General features: G+C 41.8%; 1 long non-coding RNA gene and 1 other non-coding gene across 2 annotated transcripts; one reads left to right on the top strand and one right to left on the bottom strand.

Moving 5' to 3' along the window:
* The first annotated feature begins 14,681 nt into the window (after nucleotides 1–14,681).
* LOC140894114 (small nucleolar RNA R71) lies at nucleotides 14,682–14,786 on the top strand. The gene has a single exon (XR_012153664.1). It is a non-coding gene; the product is annotated as a small nucleolar RNA R71 (small nucleolar RNA).
* A 3,041-nt stretch (nucleotides 14,787–17,827) lies between these two features.
* LOC140886861 (uncharacterized) lies at nucleotides 17,828–19,432 on the bottom strand. Its single transcript, XR_012151716.1, has 3 exons — nucleotides 19,277–19,432; nucleotides 18,974–19,032; nucleotides 17,828–17,880 (listed from the first exon to the last, which is right to left on the bottom strand). It is a non-coding gene; the product is annotated as an uncharacterized lncRNA (long non-coding RNA).
* Between the last annotated feature and the right edge of the window lie 834 nt (nucleotides 19,433–20,266).

Here is a 20,266-nt window from a genome sequence, read left to right as displayed (position 1 = left end):
TCATAGGCCATTTTTCTTTTTCTTTTCTCATTTTCATATTTTTGTTTTTGTTTTCTCAAATAAACAACCACACCACCGAACACAGACAACATTAAAATAAAACGAACAACTGAACAATAAAACTGACACAAAACAAAACAAGCAAAAACATAATACGAACGAGAAACTAAAAACACAAATGCAGGAACTAGTGACTGATTCAGCATGCAACAACAACTATCCAAATTTCATACTACGTTTCAACCCAACCACTTTCGCCAACCCAACAATTCAACAACCACATAAACATCAAACATTGTACATCCAAATCACAACCAACATAACAGTTCAAGACCCCCCCAAACTTAGATTCGTGCATTGTCCCTAATGTACAATGAATCGATAAAAGAACAAGGGAAGACACGTACCTATGGCGACGACCATCAGTGGTCATCGCCCATGTCATCATCCTGGGGTTGCCACGTAGGAGGTGGGGGAAACTGCGGATCCTCACTGGAGCCAGGAAATCGCTGGGCTAGAGTCGTCATGAAATCCACCATATAATCCATGAAAATATCAGTCCGACGACAATGAAGTTCTAGCCGCTGCTCCACTCGCGTCAATCGCTCATCAAAATGCTCATACGCTCCAGTAAGTGGTAGTGGTGGTGGCTGGCTGCTACTCGTCGGGCGATCTCGAGGTGCGGCTGCTCGCGGAGGGGGTGGTATATTCTCTCGTGTAGTCCCAGTAATAGGTCCTTGAACCTTAAAAAGCTCTTCATCTGCACCCCATGTAACGCCAGCATGTGCACAAAGCGCGGTGATCAGAGCAGGGTGCGGCAATCCACCAGTCGTGGTGCCCTTTACCGCCGAAATAATGGAATCGTGAATGATGTTCCCCAAGTTCACCGTCTTTCCTGTGACAATACTGTAAGTCAGCACAGCCCGTTTCGCTGTCACCTCATAAGTGTGGCCAGTGGGCAACACACGAGCAGCTATCAGAAAAAACCAAGACCTCGTGTCTTGCTTCATTTTCCCGGAAGGAAAATATACCACTGCTTCATTCTTCATCTTCCATTGTGCCCCTTCTTCACAAAGAGTGGCAATAATCTCATCATAGTCCACATCACTTCAATGCCGAATACTCATCCTCATCTATAGATGGCATACCATAGAGGGTATTAATGGTGTGCCCATCAAATGCCACTCGCTTACCTCGCACTAGAACATGGAATTGCTCATGCTTACATTTTAGATTGGCATAAAATTCTCGGACCAAAGAAATCACAGCATCACCGGGATGTTGGACAAAATTCGTCCATCTTCGCGCAACAGCTGCTTGTCGCACATCCCACAAAGGTAGAGGAGAATTAGGATCAAACCCTCTTTCTCTAACCATTCTCTTGCTCACCATGAGAGAATAATTCTTGGCGGCCTCTTCATCCCAAAACCGATGGGCATCAAAAGTACCGGACAAAGATGCACCCTGCTTTTGTTTCTTTCTCGGAGCCATTACAATAGTGCAATCTCAATTGAACCAAGCAATACTTCAACACAACAGTACACCACCGCCCACTATGCCGCTTAATCTCCAACCAATCTAAACAATTTACCACGCCGCACAACCAACAATAACAAGTCTACCAACCCGATATAACCGCACAAATCGCAAATCTTTAGCAGAACAACAATGTCACATAAATTGGCCCCTCCAATAACAAATAAGCAAATATTATGCACCACCTAATGATCAACTTCCAATCCATGTACGAATTTCTCACAACAATTTCGGATGATCAATTCTAAAAGCACCATAAACATGTAAATAATACGCAGCACGGAGCCCTTCCAATATAAGAAATCGGCAGAATTTTTCAGCCCCAAAATGTTCAATTTACCTCGGCTGGTGTCGAGTCCGGCGGAATAGAGAAAGTTTGACAAGATATAGAACAACTCGGCTTCGCCCCTCAATGAATTCGAAGCTCACTTCTTCGATAGAAATAATAGAGATCGACGCCCCTTTTCTTGAAATCCCTAGCTGCGAAAATATTGAAACCCGGATGACGAAAATTCAAACAAGATGCGAGGAAAGGATGAATTTGTGCGATGTATGGTGTAGCCGAGAGTTTCAGGTGGGATTTTTTCTCGAATTGCAGGGGCCAATTTCTTGGAGGCGGCGAACAAGGCTAGGAAATCTGAAGGATTATGACTGAATGAATTCTGAGATCCCCTTTTATTTTTCAAAATTTTCGCGATAGCGCTGGTGCGCTATATAAGTGGCGCTGGAGCGCCCGTTGTTTTTCAGACACAGCGCTGGAGCGCTATATGAAGAGCGCTGGGGCGCTAAACTTTCGTCCTTGATGATACAGAACAGCGCTGGAGCGCTATATTGAGAGCGCTGGGGTGCTATATCTTCGACTTTGATGCTCACATACTAGCGCTGGAGCGCTAAACTTTCGACTTTTCTAAAAAAATCCAACGTAAGAACAGCGCTGGAGCGCTATATGGAGAGCGCTGGAGCGCTATATTCTCGAATTTCATACTCCAAAATGTGATTTTTGTGAAGAACAGAACCTGCAATAAAACTCCGAATTAGGACCAAAATTAGTAAAATAACTGAAATTCAATAAAAGTAACTAAAAAAAATAAAATAAAATTAAACAAAATTTAAAAAAAAAAAAAAATTTGGGTTGCCTCCCAAAGAGCGCTTGGTTTATCGTCGTCAGCCCGACTTTTCTGGAGTGTTTATGCAGGGTCTATCAAAGCAACTTTCTCCATGTTCCGCACTTCATTGCCAAAATAATGTTTCAACCTCTGCCCATTGACTTGGAATGTCTGACCATCTTGACAGCTCAGTTCAATGGCGCCATAGGAATGCACTTTCACCACGGTGAACGGACCAGACCATCTTGATTTCAACTTACCTGGAAATAAGCGGAGACGAGAGTTAAATAATAATACATGTTGTCCAGGCTCGAACTCCATCTTCAGTAATATTTTGTCATGCCACTTTTTGGTTTGTTCTTTGTAGAGCTTGGCATTTTCGTAAGAATGATTACGAAACTCCTCAATCTCATGCAACTGCAACAATCGCTCTTCTCCAGCAGCTTTCATATCAAAATTCAACTTTTTCACCGCCCAATACGCTCGATGCTCTAACTCCACTGGCAGATGGCATGCTTTACCAAAGACCAACCTGTATGGAGACATGCCAATAGGAGTTTTGAACGCGGTCCGGTATGCCCATAGTGCATCATCCAACTTAACTGCCCAATCCTTCCGGTTCGTGTTGACAGTCTTTTCCAGAATTTGCTTAATTTCCCGGTTGGATATTTCAGCTTGCCCATTTGTTTGTGGATGGTATGCACATGCCACTTTATGCCTAACACCATATTTTGTCAGCAATGAATTAAAGATTTTATTGCAAAAATGCGTACCTTCATCACTGATAATGGCCCTTGGTGTTCCAAACCTCGTGAAAATATTTTTCTGCACAAACTGCACCACTACACGAGCATCATTAGTGGAGGTGGCGATTGCTTCCACCCATTTCGAAACATAATCAACAGCCAATAAAATATACGATTGCCCAAAGGATATAGGAAATGGTCCCATAAAATCAATATCCCACACATCAAATAATTCAACCTCTAAAATATTTGTGAGAGGTAATTCATGACGCCTAGATATATTCCCCATCCTTTGACATCTATCACATGATTTTACCAAGGTATAACTGTCTTTGAATAAATTTGGCCAATAAAAACCAGACTGAAGTACCTTGGCGGCTGTCCGTGTGGCTCCAAAGTGACCACCATACGGTGCAGAATGACATTGTTCCAAAATCTCTTTTGCTTCAGCTTCATCCACGCATCTCCTTATCACTTGGTCCGAACACTTCTTGTACACAAACGGATCATCCCACAGATAAAACTTGACATCATGAAAGAATTTCTTCCTTTGGTGATGATTGAGATCTGGAGGCATAACACCACACGAAAGAAAATTAGCAAAATCTGCAAACCAAGGAAGTTTAGAATTTACCTCAAAAAGATGTTCATCAGGAAATTGCTCCTTAATGAGTTCATGTTCAACTTTTCCTTCCAACTCCAAGCGAGACAGATGATCTGCTACTAAATTTTCACTCCCTTTCTTGTCTCTAATTTCGAAATCAAACTCTTGTAGTAAGAGTATCCACCGAATCAATCTTGGCTTGGCATCCTTCTTGGCAAAGAGATAACGAATAGCTGCATGGTCAGTATAAACAATTACTTTTGAGCCTATGAGATACGACCTAAATTTGTCGAAGGAGAACACCACAGCCAGCATCTTTTTTTCAGTAGTGGTGTAATTTTGTTGTGCTCCGTCTAGAGTGCGGCTGGCGTAGTAAATCGCCCGAAACATCTTATCTTTTCGTTGTCCCAAAACTGCTCCTACAACATAATCGCTGGCATCACACATTACTTCAAACGGCTCCTTCCAGTCAGGCACAATCATAATAGGCGCAGAAATTAGTGCCTCCTTGATTTTCGTGAACGCCTGCAAACACGCATTATCAAAAATAAATGATGTATCTTTTTCTAACAAATTACATAAAGGCTTAGTAATTTTAGAAAAATCTTTAATAAAGCGACGATAAAACCCGGCGTGTCCCAAGAAACTTCTAATGGCTTTCACATTATTTGGCGGTGGAAGCTTTTCAATCGCAACCACTTTTGCTCGATCCACCTCAAGCCCATTAGATGACACTTTATGCCCAAGTACGATGCCTTCTTGCACCATGAAGTGGCATTTTTCCCAGTTAAGCACTAGATTTTTATCTTGACAACGCTGCAAAACAAGGGTCAGATTGTGCAAACAATGATCAAACGAAGACCCAAACACAGAAAAATCATCCATAAAAATTTCCATGACTTCTTCCACCATGTCGGAAAAAATTGCCATCATGCACCGCTGAAAAGTAGCCGGTGCATTACACAAACCAAATGGCATTCTCCTAAAAGCATAAGTACCATAGGGACATGTGAAAGTTGTTTTCTCTTGATCCTCTGGCGCTATAGCAATTTGATTATAGCCAGAATAGCCATCTAAAAAACAGTAATGTTTATAACCTGCCAACCTGTCAAGCATCTGATCAATAAAAGGAAGAGGAAAATGATCTTTTCTAGTAGCCTTATTCAACCTTCTATAATCAATGCAAACTCTCCAACCAGTAACAGTACGAGTTGAAATCAACTCGTTTTTCTCATTTTTAACTACAGTCATACCTCCCTTTTTCGGCACAACCTGTACTGGTGACACCCAAGAACTGTCAGAAATAGCATAAATAATACCCGCATTCAATAATTTCAACACCTCAGCTTTCACCACTTCTTTCATCGCAGGATTTAACCTTCTTTGATGATCAACATAGGGATTATATGACTCCTCCATTAAAATCTTATGCATGCAAATATTGGGACTAATTCCCTTGATATCAGAAATTGACCAACCCAACGCAGATTTAAATTTTCTCAAAACTCTTAATAATTTATCTTTTTCATCATGAGTAAGAGAAGATGAAATAATTACCGGGTTAGTCGAATTTTCTCCCAAAAATGCATAACATAAATGACCAGGCAGTTCTTTCAATTCAGGAGTAGAAACTGATACCTCTTTTTCGACTTCCGAAGACAATGATTCAATTTTTTCTTGGCCATCTTTTTCCTTTGGCAAACTTTCAAGAGCGAGAAATTGCTCTCTAAGTTCCCAATCATCCCCATCAAATTGGGTTATGGAATTAATTAAGCACCTCGCCAAAACGTCCTCCAATTCCAATCCTGCACAAAAATTATTCTCATAAGAATTAGATAAATCAATGCGATTACAAGAATGTACCTCCTCTTGGTATTTCATGGTTTTATAGATATTGAAAGTGACAGCATCACCACCAACTCGTAGAGTTAGTTCACCCTCCTGCACATCAATTAACGCTCTGCCAGTCGCCAAGAATGGTCTCCCCAAAATTAGAGGGACATCTTGATCTTCTTCCATATCAAGCACTACAAAGTCAGCAGGAAAAATAAACTTATCTACTTTTACCAGTACATCTTCCACAACTCGTCTAGGATAAGTAAGAGAACGATCAGCCAATTGCAGAGTAATCGTGGTTGGTTTCACCTCGGCAAGCTCCAAAGACCTGAAAATAGACAAAGGCATTAAATTAATACTTGCACCTAAATCACATAATGCCCTATTAACAGTCGCACCACCAATAATACAAGGAATAGTGAAACTCCCTGGGTCTTTCAGTTTCTGTGGCAATTTCTTTTGTAGGATGGCGCTGCACTCCTCTGTCAACTTCACTGTTTCAAACTCTTCAAGCTTTCTCTTCCTCGCCATCACATCCTTCATGAATTTAGCATAGTGTGGCATCTGCTCCAAAGCATCAGCGAATGGAATATTAATATGAATTTTCTTGAAAATGTCAAGAAACTTAGAAAACCTCTCATCTAACGCTTTCTTCTTGAACCGCTGAGGATATGGTAGAACAGCTTTTGACACAAGCGGTTTCTCAGGAACAACTGCAGACTTGCTGGAATTTTTGCTATCAGAATTTTCGGACTCCACCACAATCTCATCAACTTCCTCATTGTAGTGACCCTTACCCGGATAACCTACTAAACAGAACTTATGCATGCAATTAACTTAATAAAACAGATATCAGAATAAAACTGCGGAAACCATTAACATTATACAATCCCAAGTAAAGGAATCTGTAATTTATCCAAAAATATACAACCAAATCGAATAGCTGTATAAACCCAAAACAACAGTAATAAAACCTAAGCGAAGCTCCAGCTGGCCAACCACTGACTAGCCCCTCCTGGATCCACCCTCCTCGTCCAATCGCAAACCTGCCCCATGGAATAGGGTGTCCAGAAAATACAGAGTACGAGACGTGAGCATAAAACGCTCAGTGCGAGAGTATGAGTATACATGCATGCAAAGTGAACTCCTATAGACTCGAGGTCAAGGATCAGATAACAGAGACAGACCGGGCCCTGGTATGTAGCACGCTGTGCCGTCGCTTCAGGAGGTGGCTCCCATACCGAGATAACCGTGGATACGCCGGACCCAAATCGATGGAAGTCCATCCACTAACAGAATAGGGTACAACCCTACTAACAGACATCTCGAAAGAGATACAGCAAGATGCAAATGAATGCAGCATAATATCATGGCATATAAATCATGCAGTCACATAATACATGCATACTCAGTCAGGATATCTCGAACAGTACTTTCGTACCTCAAAACAGTGCAAGCTCTACCAACTCTAGGTCCACGCCTATAGTCTGCTCTACACTGCCAAATGATACTACTATCATTAAAGTGCTCTAAAAGCCTAAACTAAGCTATTGCATACTCCTAAATATTTATAGGAAGCAAAAGCTATACCTTCGTCCGTCGTTAGCCCTTTGATGTCGATGCCTCCAGAACTAGCACACAACTCCGCTACGACTACCAAACGCCTCGCCGACCTCCGGACCAAACCTAAGAAGACTAGAACAGCTCCAAAAGGACTAGAATGGAAAGGAGAACTCGGAATTGGCAAATGAAAGTGAAGTCTCGGCCTTCTATTTATAGACAACGATCGGAACTTCCGATCCTTGATCGGAACGTCCGAACCTCGATCGGAACGTCCGATCCTGTCATCGGAGCTTCCGAAGATCCTGATCTGCCACGTGTCAAAATATCACTTGATGACTCCGGATAGGGGTGATCGGAGCTTCCGGTCCTGATCGGAGCTTCCGATCCAACCACACGTCATGCCTGACGTAATATCGATCGGAGCTTCCGATCCTGTTCGGAGCTTCCGATCCCGATCGGAGCTTCCGAACTCACCTTCGGAGCTTCCGAACTCTACCCAAGTAATTATGATTAATCCCTCAATTACTGATTTTGGTTATGGGCTACTACATTCTCCCCCACTTAAGATATTTCGTCCTCGAAATCAGATCTTAAGTACCGAATGCAAATACAGAAATCAGAACATTCTTTATTCAAATCAAACGTTTACAGAGTTTGCAACTGAATACAACTTAAAGAATGAAATCAAAACAACTCAGGATGTTCTTTACGCATCCTGTCCTCAAGCTCCCAAGTAGCTTCCTCAGTGCCTCGGCGCTGCCACTGAACTAAAACCAAAGGAATGACTTTGTTCCGTAAAACCTTATCCTTATAATCAAGGATGCGAAGAGGTTTCTCAACATAAGTCAAATCCTTGTCTACCTGAACCTCAGATCGCTGCAGAATATGAGATTCATCCGCCACATACCGTCGCAACAGAGATACGTGGAACACGTCGTGAATGCTGGATAGATGCGGTGGCAATGCTAGTCGATAAGCCAAATCGCCAATACTCTCCAAGATCTCAAACGGACCGATAAATCTGGGAGATAACTTGCCCTTAAGGCCAAACCTGAGAATCTTGCGGAAAGGTGACACTCTCAGAAACACTTTCTCCCCGACCTCGAACTGCAAAGGCCTACGCTTGATATTAGCATAACTGGCCTGACGATCCTGGGCAGTCTTAATCCGTTTCTTGATCTGATCAACAATGTCTATCGCCTGCTGGATAAACTCCAGTCCTTCAGCCTGTCTCTCCCCCACTTCTTCCCAGAAGAGTGGAGTACGACAACGTCGCCCATACAACGCTTCAAAAGGTGCCATCCCAATACTAGTGTGATAGCTGTTGTTGTAACCGAACTCGATCAACGGCAAATGATCCTGCCAGGCTGAACCAAAATCCAAGACGCACGCTCTAAGCATATCCTCTAACGTACGGATAGTGCGCTCTGACTGACCATCAGTCTCTGGATGATAGGCTGTACTCAAACTGAGAGTAGTACCCATCGCACGCTGAACACTCCCCCAGAATCTAGAAGTAAACCTGGGGTCCCGATCGCTGACAATGCTTACAGGCACTCCATGAAGTCGGACGATCTCCTGAATGTACATCCGTGCCATGCGATCCACAGAGTACTCTCGGCTATAGGCAATGAAATGCGCTGACTTGGTGAGTCGGTCCACCACCACCCAGATAGCATCACAGTTCCTCAGGGATACCGGCAAATGGGTCACAAAGTCCATAGTGATAAACTCCCATTTCCATTCAGGAATAGGCAGACTGTGAAGCAATCCTCCAGGTCGTCGGTGCTCTGCCTTGACCTGTTGACACACCAAACATCTCGAAACAAACTGATAAACACTGCGTTTCATTCCCTTCCACCAGAAACGAGTACGTAGATCCTTGTACATCTTGTTGCTCCCAGGATGAATACTCAACTTAGTGCGATGTGCCTGAGATAAAATCTCCTCTCGCAACTCTTCATCCTGTGGAATCACAAGCCTACCAGACAAACACAGAAAGCCATCTGACTGATAATGAAATCCAGACGAGCTACCCTCGTTAGCTAGACGAGCTAAACGCTGGGTCTTTGAATCAGACATCTGAGCATCTCGGATCCGCGAATACAAGGCTGGCTCAGATAATATCGCAAACATCTGGATACTCTGCATACCTTTCTTATGCTTGAAGGTAAAACCTGAAGTAAAACAGTCACTGATCGCACTAGACATCGAACAAGTCTGAAGTGCGGATAGTCGCACCTTGCGACTCAAAGCATCAGCGGTGAGATTAGCAGCTCCCGGATGGTACTTAATCTCGCAATCATAGTCCTTAAGCAAGTCCATCCAACGTCTCTGTCTCATGTTCAATTCTGCCTGAGTGAAAAAATACTTGAAACTCTTATGGTCGGTGAAGATCTCAAATTTCTCGCCATAAAGATAATGACGCCAGATCTTCAAAGCGAACACAATGGCTGCCAATTCCAAATCATGGACTGGGTAGTTGTCCTCGTGAAGCTTCAGCTGTCTAGAAGCGTATGCGATCACATGCCCATTCTGAGTCAGGACACAACCTAACCCCTGAAGAGAAGCATCCGTGTAAACTACATACCCTCCAGATCCTGACGGTAATGCTAACACCGGCGCAGAAGTCAACCGCCGTCGAAGCTCACGGAAATTCTCCTCACACTCGGAGGACCACTCAAAATCCACACCCTTGCGGGTAAGCTGCATCAACTGTCGAGCTAACTGAGAGAAGTTCATAATGAAGCGACGATAATACCCTGCTAGACCCAGAAAACTACGGATCTCAGCAACTGTCGTCGGACGCGACCAATTAAGTACCGCTTCAATCTTGCTTGGATCAACAGAAATCCCCTCCCTGGATATGATATGGCCAAGAAAAACCACTCTATCCATCCAGAACTCACACTTGCTCAGCTTGGCGTACAATTGCTCATCTCGAAGAGTCTGCAGCACCAACCGCAAGTGAGAAACATGCTCTTCCATATTACGCGAATAAACCAGGATGTCGTCAATAAAGACCACGAAAAACTTGTCCAAATACTCCCTGAAGACACGGTTCATTAGATCCATGAATATAGCCGGCGCATTAGTCAAACCAAATGGCATCACTAGGAACTCGTAATGCCCATAGCGAGTACGGAATGCAGTCTTGGCTACGTCCTGATCACGGACTCTCAACTGATGATACCCAGATCTCAAGTCAATCTTGGAGTAAATTAATGTGCCCTGCAGCTGGTCAAACAAGTCATCAACACGAGGCAACGGATACTTGTTCTTCACAGTGACTCGATTCAGCTGCCGATAGTCAATGCACAGCCGCATCGACCCATCCTTCTTCTTTACGAAGAGAACAGGAGCTCCCCAAGGAGATACACTAGGACGAATGTACCCCTTGTCCAAAAGATCCTGTAGCTGATTCTTTAACTCACGCATCTCTGACGGAGCCAGACGATACGGTGCTCTAGAAATAGGCGAAGTACCCGGCATCAACTCTATGCCAAACTCGACTTCCCTAGCAGGAGGAAAACCCGGAATCTCATCAGGAAACACATCTGAAAATTCATCCACAACAGGAATGCTCTCTATCCCAATACTCTCAGCGGACAAATCAACTGCATAGATAAGGTAGCCTTCCCCGCCAGACTCTAGAGCTCGACAGGCTCTCAAATCTGATACCAAAGGCATCGGGGGTCGCTCCCTCACCATAGAAAAACCAACTCTCACTCCCTTCCGGATGAAAGCGTACTAATCTCTGATAGAAGTCCACTGAAGCTCGATAGGTAGTCAGCACATCTATTCCCAGAATGCAATCAAAGTCGTCCATCGCCAGGACCATGAGATTCGCTAACAGAATGTTCCCTGCGAACTCTAAAGGGCAACCCATCACTAGACGCTTAGCCAAAGCAGATTGGCCCGTCGGAGTAGAAACAGACATCACTACGTCTAGTGCAATGCATGGTAATTTATGCCTCTTAACAAAACGTGCAGAAATGAAGGAATGAGATGCACCAGTGTCAATAAGTACAAGAGCAGGTATACCATAAAGCAAAAATGTACCTGCGATGACTTTCTCATTCTCCTCCACAGCCTGATCATGTCTCAGGGCAAACACCTGGCCAGAAGCTCGTGGCCTCAAATGAGAACTCCCAGCAGACTGTCCCTGCGACCTCTGCTGTACGGTGGCCTGAGAACCCGATCCTGAACCAGATCCAGAACCGACTCCCCCAGACAGTGGACAATCTCTCCGGATATGACCAGTCTCTCCACAACGGAAACAAGATCCAGAAGCTCTACGGCACTTGTCGGATGGATGGTTCTTCCCACAGTGATCACACTTCTCCTTCTTACCGTAACGGACAACACCTCCCGAACCAGAGGAAGAAGAAGATCCAGACTTCTTGAAAGTTTGGGCACGGGGACCCAAAGAACTAGCAGGCCTCGACTGAGGGAAAGACCTGTTCCGCCGAATGCTGTCCTCCGCTTGGTGACAACGGCTCACCAAACCCTCGTAGGACATGTCGTCACCAACCGCCACACGGTCATGGATCTCAGGGTTAAGGCCCTGAAGGAACAGATTATACTTCATCTCTGAGCTATCAGCAATCTCAGGGCAATAGGATAGCAGATCAAAGAACCTCTGCTGATACTCATCAATAGACATGGCTCCCTGTCGCAGACTCAGTAGCTCGCCTGCCTTCGACTGTCGGAGTGCAGGAGGAAAATACCGCTTTTGGAAAGCTGTGCGGAACTCGGCCCAGGTGGCCACTCCTCTCGCCGCAACAAAAGGTGTAGAAGTAAACCTCCACCACCTGCGCGCACGCCCATCCAGAAGATAGCCAAGGGTCTCCACCTTCTGCTCATCGGTGCATTGGAAAGTCTGAAAAGTCGTCTCCATGCGGTCTAACCAGTTCTCCGCATCCTCCGGAGACTCACCTCCAACTAAGGGCTTGGGACCCATAGCTAAGAATCGACGCACAGTGAAACGCTCGTCGTCATGATGACGATGACGCCGTTCTCGACGAGGCTCCCGGTCGGCATCACCCCAACGCCCACCAACACTGCCATGAGAACTCTGGTCGTCACGATTTGACATCTACAAAAATACCTCAAGATGAGACTAAATCCCAAGAAATCTTTTGCATGCTCTGATACCATAAATGTAGTGACCCTTACCCGGATCACCTACTAAACAGAACTTATGCATGCAATTAACTTAATAAAACAGATATCAGAATAAAACTGCGGAAACCATTAACATTATACAATCCCAAGTAAAGGAATCTGTAATTTATCCAAAAATATACAACCAAATTGAATAGCTGTATAAACCCAAAACAACAGTAATAAAACCTAAGCGAAGTTCCAGCTGGCCAACCACTGACTAGCCCTTCCTGGATCCACCCTCCTCGTCCAATCGCAAACCTGCCCCATGGAATAGGGTGTCCAGAAAATACAGAGTACGAGACGTGAGCATAAAACGCTCAGTGCGAGAGTATGAGTATACATGCATGCAAAGTGAACTCCTATAGACTCAAGGTCAAGGATCAGATAACAGAGACAGATCGGGCCCTGGTATGTAGCACGCTGTGCCGTCGCTTCAGGAGGTGGCTCCCATACCGAGATAACCGTGGATACGCCGGACCCAAATCGATGGAAGTCCATCCACTAACAGGATAGGGTACAACCCTACTAACAGACATCTCGAAAGAGATACAGCAAGATGCAAATGAATGCAGCATAATATCATGGCATATAAATCATGCAGTCACATAATACATGCATACTCAGTCAGGATATCTCGAACAGTACTTTCGTACCTCAAAACAGTGCAAGCTCTACCAACTCTAGGTCCACGCCTATAGTCTGCTCTACACTGCCAAATGATACTACTATCATTAAAGTGCTCTAAAAGCCTAAACTAAGCTATTGCATACTCCTAAATATTTATAGGAAGCAAAAGCTATACCTTCGTCCGTCGTTAGCCCTTTGATGTCGATGCCTCCAGAACTTGGGCACAACTCCGCTACGACTACCGAACGCCTCGCCGACCTCCGGACCAAGCCTAAGAAGACTAGAACAGCTCCAAAAGGACTAGAATGGAAAGGAGAACTCGGAATTGGCAAATGAAAGTGAAGTCTCGGCCTTCTATTTATAGACAACGATCGGAACTTCCGATCCTTGATCGGAACGTCCGAACCTCGATCGGAACGTCCGATCCTGTCATCGGAGCTTCCAAAGATCCTTATCTGCCACGTGTCAAAATATCACTTGATGACTCCGGATAGGGGTGATCGGAGCTTCCGGTCCTGATCGGAGCTTCCGATCCAACCACACGTCATGCCTGACGTAATATCGATCGGAGCTTCCGATCCTGTTCGGAGCTTCCGATCCCGATCGGAGCTTCCGAACTCACCTTCGGAGCTTCCGAACTCTACCCAAGTAATTATGATTAATCCCTCAATTACTGATTTTGGTTATGGGCTACTACACTCATCATCCACTGCCTTTGGATTATCAGTCCCAATTTCTTTACCACTTCTAAGAGTAACAACCTTACATTGCTCCCTAGGATTAACCTCAGTATTGCTAGGAAACACACCTCTCTGCTGATTATTCAATGCATTAGCCAGTTGACCAATTTGTGTTTCAAGATTTTTCATAGAAGCGCTCACATTGGTCAAGTGTGTCTCCATACTGTCAAGCCTATTTTCATTCCTCTTAAATCTTGTGAATGATTCTGCAATAAAACTACCCACCAAATCTTCCAACGATGCCTTACCCTCACCATTCTGAGTATTTAAACCCGGTGGAGAATTCAACACATTCTTATTGTTTGCATAAGAAAAATTCTCGTGATTACGCAAACTAGGATGATACTGATTGGGTACAGGATTACCACGATAATTGTTGTAATTCCTGTTGTTCACATATTGAGCTTGCTCCACACTCTCAAATCCATCAGCAGAATTTACGGCAGTCGCCAGTGATGCTGTCTCATTAGAACTTTGATTCCCTTTGGTCAGTGCAGCCAACTGTGTAGAAATAGTAGCCATTTGAGCAGTCAAAGCAGTGAATGCATCCACTTCATGAATTCCAGCAGCAGGCTTCCTTATTGCAGATCTCTCACTCGGCCACTGATAACTGTTAACAGTCATTTGCTCAAGCATCTCATAAGCCTGTTCAGGAAATTTAGAAAATATCGAACCTCCAGCTGCAGCATCCACAGAAATACGAGTTGGCCCATTAAAACCATTGTAGAATAATTCAATCTGTTCCCAGTTCGAAAAATTATGGTTTGGACACTTTCTAAGCAACTCCTTGTACCGCTCCTAGGCTTCATACAACTGCTCAAAACTTGCTGTTTGAATGTAGTAATCTCTATTTTCAACTGAGCCGACTTAGCAGGTGGAAAATACTTAGCCAGAAATTTGGAAGCCATATCATCCCATGTAGTGATACTCCCAAGAGGTAGTGATTGCAACCAACTACGAGCATTGTCCCTAAGAGAGAACGGGAACAATCGTAGTTTGATGGTGTCCTCAGTAACACCATGAATCTTTACTGTGTCAGCAATCTCCAAAAAAGTACGCAGGTGCAAATTTGGATCTTCAGTAGCTGCACCCCTGAACTGATTCTGCTGCACCATATTAATCAGAGCTGGCTTCAATTCAAAGTTATTCGCCGTGATGTTCTGCCGAGCAATCCCAGAATAATGTGTATTGATCACCGGTCGAAAGTGATCTCTGATCGGCACCTGAGCATTATTGACAGCTCTTTCCCTTTATCTTTCTTCAGCCATTTGTTGCAACCCTTCTCTTCTAGCTTTTCGCAAAGCTTTAGCAGTTTTCTCGATTTTCGGATCAAAGAGCAGTGAGTCGTAACTTTGGCTTTTTCGCATAAACTGCATAGACAAAAATAAAAAAAAATTTAAAATTAGAACCAACAAATAAAATAAAATGCTCTAAATCAAAATTAAGACTAATTAGCACAATTTAATATAAATCAAATAAAATTCATTCCCCGGCAACGGCGCCAAAAACTTGTTGCGTGTTTTTCGCTCGCAAGCGCACGATGTCAAGTTATAATACAGGAATTTAAGTCCAGATCGTTCCCACGGAGAATGAATAAATGATATTATATCAAATATTTGCAACTAATATAATCCTAATCCTATGTAGAGCTACGAAGTTGATTTGATTTTTATAAAACTAAAATTTGCAAGAAACAAAACTAAATAACCACGAGTTCACGAGAAAAAATTCAATAAGTGATGAATGCTAGAGGTTCGACTTCACTTGACTGTACACCACAATTTATTTCTAATGATTGTTCAATTATAAAATCTTCTAGTTTATTAGCCAAGAATCCCTATTATTTTCTACTACCTCTCTCGAGTGTCAAGCAGAAATTCGTATTCAATAACAAACTCAATATCTCTATCAAAGTTCAATTATTAAATCCGTTAAATAGCACAAGAATTCTTATAACGACTTCTATGGAGTTATATGCCTCTCGAACAGTATAAACACCAAAGATGTATTTTCCTATGACGTATTCAAAATCTCCTCTCTCGAGTGATAGATTCTAAATAAAATATCATTCAATCTATGGCCAGTAAATTGAAAGCATTAAGATCAGGAAAACACAAATAAACTGTGTGAAGAAATTTAAATATATAAATCAAAATATGTCAATCATGGTTTCCAGTCAACATCCGTCTACCTCTAGACTAAGAAATTAGTTCATAACGCAATTCAAAATCAAATAACTCATGTTTTTCCAACAATCCATAAACTAAGAAAAACAGAGTTCAAAGAGAAACTAGAACGAATTAGAATGAAGCTTCTCCGTCGCCGGATGCCGCCGTCTTCCGTCTTCGTACCGAATTCTCAAGCTCTTGTGCACTTCCAATCGCTCAATAGCCGTCTTATGCTCTGAAAAATTCTCTCTAACCCTCGTATCCCTCAGAATAAGCCTTAAAATCCTTTCTTAAACTCGATCAAAAACTTTCCAAATTTTAGGATTGCGCAGCGCTGGCGCGCTAGTCATTGGCGCTGGAGCGCCCGTCCAAATTCCTCAACAGTGCTGGAGCGCTGGTTTGATAGCGCTGGAGCGCTATTTCTTCGACTTTTCACCCTTAGGAAGGCTCCGTGTAGCGCTGGAGCGCTTGGCTTGTAGCGCTGGGGCGCTAGTCTGGACAATTTTATTTCTTTGTTCTTCAACTCTTTTTCACCTCCTTTTCACTTCTTTTGGCCGATTAAAAAGAATAACACTTAAATTCCTGCAAACAACACAAACAACAAGGAAAATGCATAATATCGCTCAAAACACAACAAAAGCCAAGCTAAATCATATAAAATATAAGTGCATAAATTGCACTCATCAATATGTTTCTTCACCACAAATCGGACATGCGTGATATCCTTTCACAATACATCCTGACATGTTTCCATATGCAGGAAAGTCATTGATGGTCCACAGCAAGACAGCTCTGAGCGAGAAGTTTCTTGTCTATATGCATCATATGCTTCAACACCTGTATCCCATAGGAATTTCAAGTCATCGATTAGAGGTGCTAAGTAAACATCGATATCATTTCCTGGTTGTTTGGGACCAGAAATCAACATTGTGAGCATCATAAATTTTCTCTTCATACACAACCACGGGGGAAGATTGTAAGTGATCATTAAAACTGGCCAACAACTATATGTAGAACTCATCATACCATGGGGATTGATCCCGTCAGCTGAAATGGCCAATCTAAGATTTCTTGAATCAGCAGCAAAATTTGGCCACTTGTGATCTACTAATTTCCAAGAAGGTGCATCAGCTGGATGGCGTAAGTATCCGTCATTAAGTCTTTTATCAGCATGCCAAGTCAGCTCCTTGAAAAACTCCTTATTCCGAAACATTCGTACAAATCTTGGAATTGGAGGGAAGTACCATAGAACCTTTGCAGGAACTCCTTCCTTTATCGTATCTTTTTGGCCCATCTTCCACCTTGACATCCCACAAGTAGGACAACTGTTCATATCCTCATACTCCTTCCGGTATAAGATGCAATCATTAGGGCAAGCATGGATTTTCTCATAAGTAATCCCTAATGCACACAAGCTTTTCTTTGCATCGTAGAAAGATAAAGGCAATTCGTTGTCATCTGGAAGCATTTCTCCTAACAAATTGAGTAGGTCGGTGCAACTTTTGTCACTCCATCTATATTTGGCTTTCAAGTTGAATAATTTTACAACTGCAGATAACCTTGTAAATTTACTGCATCCAGGATATAAAGGTTTCTCAGCATCTTCAAGTAGATTTTTGAATGTGGTTGGATTCTCAGCATAACTATCAAATGCAGCATGTACCATATCTATTGGTTCCTCGGCGTCAAACTTTGGTACATCTTCCCTTTCTTGATCACGATCATTATTTGAGTTCTTCATCGCAGACCTTTCACCATGCCATATCCAAGTATGATATGTCAAATCTATACCATTAGAATACATGTGTGCCCTTATAGTCTCTACCTTTTTCTTCTTCAGATTACCACATTTTGTACATGGACAAGATATTGCTTCCCGATCCTCGGCATTTTTTATTGCAAATTTCAAGAAAGACTCTACTCCATGCTCATATTCCCTTGATAACCGAGACTTTGACATCCATTCTTTGTCCATTCTTTTAGTAAGTAATACTATAGAGAATAAAATATATAATGTTAATATGTATATTTTCAAGCTGATGATAACCAAGACTTTGACATCCATTCTTTGTCAATTTCAGGGGACGCAAAGCACGTCATTGGCAATTTCAGGGAACTTCTTAAAGAACTTTAGTATTTTTTGATTCTGATTTTTATACATATCATTGGCAATTTCAGGGAACGCATAACAAATAATCCATCTTCTGTTTCACCAATTGAGCAGCATATTCATTTAAATAGAAAACAAATAATTACATAGGTTAGCCAAACATTAACTAGAATAGCCATCAGCTGGAGTTGGTAGTAATTTGGTGAGAAAAATGAGGTATAACTCAAAGATCATCACCAAAAAAAAACAAAAAGGCTGTTATGCCAATTTAAAACAGTTGCCTTGCATGTTCAGGCATAATATATTCTACGGTTTTTATCATGTCAGCATGAACCAGAAAATAAATAAGCATCCACATTTAAACTACAAAATAAAGAATTAAAAAATAATTTTAATAGTCAGCTTAGTGGTCAGCAACAAGATAAAGCAGTTCATAGAGTTGGCTACAGAATCGCCAAATATTGGAAGAAATAAAATGTCTAAACAGAAGGGTACCTTCTTGAATTTCATATTTTAAATCAACAGAAAGATCTCTTAAACACAAAAGTTAATGGAAAAGTTAATGTCAACCCATGCAAACAAAAAAATATTATATGTTAATGGAAAAGAAATCATAATTTAAACCAACTTGAATCAAACCCACGACATTAAGTTAATCATCAAAATTGATTTCTAATGATGCTCCTTTAAATTTTAATCTCCATATGGAAATAAGAAACAGGACAATGGGAAATTAAGCGTGCTTCCTCAAAAGCAAAACAAGCATACCTGCTGGCCTCTATCAATGGAAGATGATCATTGTGTGGTTTTTCTATCACATTTTGTACCTGGAAATCCATAAATCATTGCATCATTATCATCTGTTGTACAAGTTTTCCTAGACCATCTTTCTAGGCACATAAACTCATGAAAGGGTGAAGAATCTGAGACATATGAAGGCATCTTAGAGCAGTAGATTGATATTTTGCATAGTGGGAACATATATTTTAAACAAAAATGTATATGAAACTTTAGCTACAGCAAACCTTGTGGTTTTGATAATTCCAATGACAATCAATCCTCAATTATTACCAAAGAAAATGCAGATTCAGTAACTCTTGACTTTCTGGGGGTTGCTTTTTCAAATTCTGCGGCAATATGACAGTGAGCAGCTCTGGTTTTTTAGCACGAAGAGCTCCTCTGATTACGGCAATATTAGTACATGAAGCTCCTGATGTATAAATATGATTTTTCTGCAGAAAAAGAATATGGTTTTGAGACAAGAATTCATACAGAAAATCATGGATATAAATGAGTGGAAATAATAAAGAAAAAGAATCAACAGTTAAAGTGATAAGTCAGATTGAAAAATTCCAAAAAGAAGTCACATTTATGTTTACTCATTCCTTCTTAGCCATTTGGAAAACTCAGTTTAAGAGAATTCACTTTGAATGGTCCAGGTTCATAAAAAGATAAATTCATCACAAATAAGTAAATAATTTACTGGATATTCAAGCTACTACCATGGAACAAAATCAAGTCTCACATGCTTCTAATAAAAGATTGAATAAATGCAATGATTGAAGGACATGGACCCATTTAAGGGGATCTCCATTTTTCCATAGAACTCGCAATTCTAAAGTTTACTGACTACCTTGAATTAATAAATTCAATGCTATACTAAGTAGAGCACTCGGTCTCAACAAAGCTAGTGGACGCCCCTTTGGCTCTACAATTTTGGGAAGCCAAGTGTTAACAACAGTTTTTCATTAATTTTTTTATTTACGAAAATTGATTCTATAATCATATGGATTCAAGAAAACCAACAGAATATACCAATACAAAATCATAATCTCAATTTCTATATTAATAAATTTTTGATGTAATCACAGCCATGTTTCCCTGGATTAAAGTAGTGTCTGGGATTTGCTTCTAGGAACTGCTTTCTGTTCTTCCATTATAGAATTTTGAAATGCTGTGAAGGAAAATTTAAAAAATGCTTCCTAGAAACAATCTCAAACACAATCTTATAATGTCAAATAGAGGTCAATGCAACTTAAAGTAATTGTATTATTTCTCTGA

The sequence above is a fragment of the Henckelia pumila genome, chromosome 3 (assembly GCF_033568475.1).
Source record: "Henckelia pumila isolate YLH828 chromosome 3, ASM3356847v2, whole genome shotgun sequence".
Lineage (NCBI taxonomy): Eukaryota > Viridiplantae > Streptophyta > Magnoliopsida > Lamiales > Gesneriaceae > Henckelia > Henckelia pumila.
The sequence above is the reverse complement of the archived record's forward strand: the minus strand, read 5'-3'. Positions and strand labels throughout refer to the sequence as shown.